General features: G+C 38.8%; 1 long non-coding RNA gene and 1 pseudogene across 1 annotated transcript; one reads left to right on the top strand and one right to left on the bottom strand.

The window, feature by feature from the left end:
• Positions 1 to 3469, bottom strand: part of LOC141430331 (GTP-binding protein Rit2-like) — a 9550-nt pseudogene extending 6081 nt beyond the window's left edge.
• Positions 3470 to 4119: 650 nt separating this feature from the next.
• Positions 4120 to 4942, top strand: LOC141430213 (uncharacterized). Its single transcript, XR_012451624.1, has 2 exons — positions 4120 to 4626; positions 4727 to 4942. It is a non-coding gene; the product is annotated as an uncharacterized lncRNA (long non-coding RNA).
• The last annotated feature ends 579 nt before the right edge of the window (positions 4943 to 5521 follow it).

Here is a 5521-nt window from a genome sequence, read left to right as displayed (position 1 = left end):
TAGGGCGAGCTGTGGTGCCGTCGGCGGCGCCGGAAACGAGCGCGAAGATGCTGCGCAAGCGTCGCCAGCGCGGCTTCGCCGCCCGTCGATATCGACGTGCCCATTAGCGACGCCTGCGACAAATTAACACTTAATACGTTATGGCTTGTTACTATGTCTCTTGGGTGTACTTTGACCAAAAATAGAACGAGATCTGATGATGGATGCAGGCACATCCCTTTCCACTATCCCTACTGCTGTATCCCCCCTGATAGAGATATGTGGAATATTTTTCCTTCTTCTCCACTGGTAGGGATATCATTCCATGTATTTCTACTAAAATCCACGGCGGTAGGGACATGTGAATTTTTTCCAACCATCCATACTAAGTGCCGCCTGGTAGGGGACTTGTGGATTTTTTTTCAACCATCCATACCAACTGACCGTTTGTTAGGGACTTGTGGGTTTTTTTCCAACATCCATACTAAGTGCCTGCCTGGTAGGGACTTGTGGTTTTTTTTTTCCAACTATCTATACTAACTGCTCGTGTGGTAGGGACTTGTGGATTTTTTTCCAACCATCCATATTAGCTGACCTTTTTGTTTCTGTTATTTTATAAAAAAATAACGTTCTGAGAATCACCTGGAAGTCGGTTTGGATGGTTGGAAAAAAATCTACAAGTCACTACAAAACGGCCATCTAGTATGGTTGGTTGGAAAAAAGTCCACAGTCCCTAACCAAACGGTCAGCAAGTATGGATGGTTGGAAAAAAATCCAAAGTCCCTACCACACCACACGTCAGCTAGTAGGATGGTTGGAAAAAATTCCACATGTCCCTACCGGTGGGAGCTGGGAGGGATAATTGGACATATTCTTTCCATTCTATCCCTACCGGTACCAAATAAAGGAAAAATATTCCACGTACCTCTATCATGGGGATATAGCGGTAGGGATAGGTGGAACAGGGGGCAAACATAGGTTTTAGTGTCTTGGTATTCTTTGTCCATAGCTTCTAGACTAGACAATATGTATGGCATGTGTTTTTTAAACTGAAATAAATATTATTGACTAGAAAAATCGGTTAGATATAAATATTAGTTATCGTCGATTATTCAGTCAAAAATTTTATGGCAAAACACACAATTTCTGCAACGCTAGTTATCGGCAAAAACATTTTATACTCATTAAATTTCTGCGTAGACATAATTTGGAGCTTGAAAAATATGACAAATAATATTAGGACTAACGAAATGCTGCGTAATCAAACTATGCGAATTATATTCTGTGATAATAGTTTATGCGCAAAGCCTAATATAGCTATATGTATAGATTATGCCACAAAGAATTATTATTATAACATTATGATCGCTACCTGTCTCTGCCGTTCTAGGCGCCGTATCTCGCGCACGAGCGCGTGGAACGCGTCGTCCACGAAGTGCCGCAGCGCCGCCGACGTCTCGAAGAACGGACAGCCCAGCTGCGTGCCAGCGCCGCGCCTCTTCGTCGTCACCTGATAACAGAACAGTTTTTCCACATAAAACTGACCCGTGATTGAGCCCTATTTACCTGATGAAAAGTGCAAAGGCGGCCTGGATTAACCAGGAAATACAATTATCAAAACCTCTTGACGTTAAAATGATCAACAGCTCTTTTCAAGTTCAACAAATCAACTGACAGAATGGGTCGAAAAAAAGTAATAATAGATACTTATTGTCATTGAGATAAACTTATTTTTTCTATTTTATTTTATACTTAGGTACACCTGTTTGACTATGCCAGGCTAATTGAAAGACTCGATGGCCACTTTCATCAAACACTTCTCCTGCAATGTCCAGATTATCTGGCTGCAAAGGAGTGCTTGATGAACCTGTATAATCGTACTGCATCTTCTGATACCGGACAACTCAAAATATATTCACTGCACCATTGAACAGGTCCAAATCACTCAAATACCTCTCACTATCCTTAGTCAATACACACTCCACCAAAAAATGTACTAATTCCTCAATCCTATTACAATACATGCACATTGGGGATTGAACAACTTTCATCCCTTGGATAATGGTAGATAGCGTGCACACCCTGGCTTCCCCAAGCCAAGCCTGTGGTAGGCTCCGTGCAGACTTTGCTGCTGGCTTAATCTATGCTGACCTGGCGACAGCGCTGCGCGAGATCCAGCTTGTTCCCGACCAGCACGAGCGGCAGGGCGCTCCAGCGGGCGCGCGGCGGCCAGCAGGCGCGGGTACTCCGCCGCGGCGCGGAACGACCGCCGGTCCGTCACCGAGTAACACAGCACAAAGCCCTCGCCACACCGCATGTACTGCTCGCGCATGGCTGTTGAACTCCACCTGGAAATTACGGCATCATTAGCTTGCTGTTTATAGAACAACATATCGAATGTAACAACCAAAAAAAAGTCTCATCACAATCTTTTAAACCAAAATAAAACTAGTATAACAACCAACCGACCGTGGTTTAAACAACCAAATTTTGCTGTCCCTTTGATGTCATTATAAATGGATTTGATACTAGTTGATAGATTGTTCCAATACACAGACTTACTTTACTTAATTAATATTTTAACTTTGAATAGCTCTTCTTTATATGTATTTCGGACAGAGGAGGGTAAAGAATAAAAATAGTGGTTCAGAATAAAAATGATAACAAATTAATCGTAAAAACAACTGCCAAACAAACTGTAACCATAACATAGTATACATTCTCCTAAATTGCAAGATTGATATGTACCAAAAATTGAATATTTTAAAAGTAAATCTGAAAATGCCATGCCAATATTGAAAATTCAGAAACATACCTGGCCTGCAGTATCCAGAATGTCCAACAATGCTGGTTCTCCGTCAATAACAGCTTGCTGCTGATATGAGTCCTCTGAAACACAACATTAACTAATTAATAATTTTAATTAAATTAAACATAAACCTTTGTTTACAAGCAACAGTTGGTATTTTGTTGGGTGACAAGCAAAAGTCACTAACTGCAAAAAAATATTAGTGGAATATTAACCTTACAGTGCTATGCATAAGTCTGATTATCCCTTTTGACTTTAGGTGGTAATTAGTGACTTTTGGTTGTCACCCGACGATTTATACATATACATGCCAAACTACATAAATAAAACAGTATATTAAATTACTGTTTCCCAAATATTTAAATAAAACTAGTTCATTTTACTACATTTTCCAATTGATACAGAACATTATTATGCATGAATCTCTTATTAAACTACTATTACTGGTAAGCATTATCAACAAGCAACAGCAAGCTCAATAAAGTGATAAATTATAACCGTTACCGTTAGCTTAGCTCAGAATCATGAACAACAGTGGTACCTATAGTAGGGTCATGGTAATCGAGGAAGCTGTGACTGACGAACTGCAAGCGTAACCGCGGACTTGCGACGCCGCCGTCGCCCAGTAACCACGATCTTGTAGACGCGCAGGCCGCGCGACGTGCCCGAGGCCTCCCCCATGGTCCCCGCAATGCCTGGCCTGGCTCCCTGTGCCTGTCCTGCCCGCTTCGGACCTCGCCCGCCCGCCTCGCCGTCGCGGTTCACCGTCACTCTCCGAAACACCGCGCCATCGTCCCACGCCGCACAATCCCAATATCACCACCGTGATTGTTTCTTAACTAACAATGATGATTCACATTTATTTAATACACATTGTGTTCATAATAAATTATTGCAATAAAATCGACAGCTGATATGTGCACGATGACATTTTTTTTTTTTTTTTTTTTTTAATTCGTCCGTTCGGACAGGCTAAAGTCAGGGACCATATCGCCTCGTCATCAGTTAATACTTATAATTTATTTCAACTTCTATATATTATTTCCATGTCAATTTAATAAAATTTCTTCAATATTTTTCTTTCCCAACGTTGTCATATCCAATAAAACTTCTTCAGTATTTCTTTCAATGTTGTCATATCCAATTAAACTTCTTTAGTATTCTTTCTATATTGTCTTATCCAGTTAAACTTCTTCAGTGTTTGCTTTCTATGTTGTCACATCCAATAAAACTTCTTCAGTTATAGTCAAGTCCGGTGTATAAATATTCAATCCAGAAAATACAAGATAATTATTTAAAACTTCTATGTAACCTACATAGATGATCCTTTAAAAATCCCTGTAAGGAAATAGTCTGACAGCTCTGATTTGACGCCTGTCAGTTGATTTACCAATTACTTAAACTAACCTACACTCACTGAAACGATAGAAAATTAGGAATATACAAAGAATGAAGCAATATTATAACTTTGTACATTAATGAAACAAATTATATTTCTTTTACTGTTGATACAATGAAGTTGTACAGTGGTTCATATGTAGAATGATTCTTTAACAGCTCTTGAACAGAGAGCGGGACCAGATGTGGTTCTCCGTAAATGCGGATTAATTCGTCCATCAGCACAAGGCGCTGAATGCCGAAAGACGAACAATGATAGACTATATGATCTATGGTTTGATCCTCATTTGACTGACACAATTCACAACGAGGATCACTTATAATTTTCATACGATGCAAATGATGATTGAGGCGAAAATGACCTAACCTAAGACGACAGATTGTGCTGTAAAAGCTTATATTACGATAGATATTACCTTTACGTAACCAAGATACAGATTGTAAGTTTACATTTAAGGCAGCATACCAAGAACCCTTGTTTTCTACTTGCACAACATGATCCCATTGTTTTTTCCACTGAACATACATTCTTTGTTTCAGTATTGGAATAGCATCAGTATATGGGAGTAGGACATCAAAACTAACATCAATAGATGGAGGAGAGTTTGCAATTGACTGAGCCAAGAAATCTACATTTTCGTTACCAGATACGCCTATATGTGAAGGAGTCCACATGAATTCGATAACAAATTTGTTTTTTAAGTGAAGCTCAGACCAAAGATCTTTAATTAGGAAAATTAAATAATTTGTATTAGATTTTACTTTATTATTTTTATAGCTTTTAATACACTCATACTATCACTGACAATTACCCATTTACATGCCTCTTTTTGCCTTGATATGTGCTTCAGTGCACAAAGAATAGCGAATGCCTCAGCTGTGAAAATACTAGCATGTTTGTCTATTTTGAAACCAAGACCCATTTTGTTTTCGGAGTTGTATATAGCTGAAGATACACTAGACTCATTCTTAGATCCATCTGTATAAATGAATTTAAAACCATTCCATGAAGCTAATTTCTCATATACTTGTTCCTTTCTGGAGAGACCATTATCAATCACAACATTTATAGGACTAAATTTACTTTCATAAGGCCCATCGAAACAAGGTAAGTGGTTATTGCTTTTATGTATACTAATTTGATTTAAAAAACTGCTAAATTCAGATAGGCCCTGCAAAACATAAAAAGATTTTTGGAAAGGCAATAGATTAATATTCAAGAGTTCTTTTAAAAGGTGGTTGTCATATTCAGCATGTAGTTTTACAATAAATCTTTCCTTCAAATATGCAAGTCTTATTGTTACTGGAGGGAGATTACACTCTACTTGTAATGAA

This window comes from Choristoneura fumiferana, chromosome 8 (genome assembly GCF_025370935.1).
Source record: "Choristoneura fumiferana chromosome 8, NRCan_CFum_1, whole genome shotgun sequence".
Lineage (NCBI taxonomy): Eukaryota > Metazoa > Arthropoda > Insecta > Lepidoptera > Tortricidae > Choristoneura > Choristoneura fumiferana.
The sequence above is the reverse complement of the archived record's forward strand: the minus strand, read 5'-3'. Positions and strand labels throughout refer to the sequence as shown.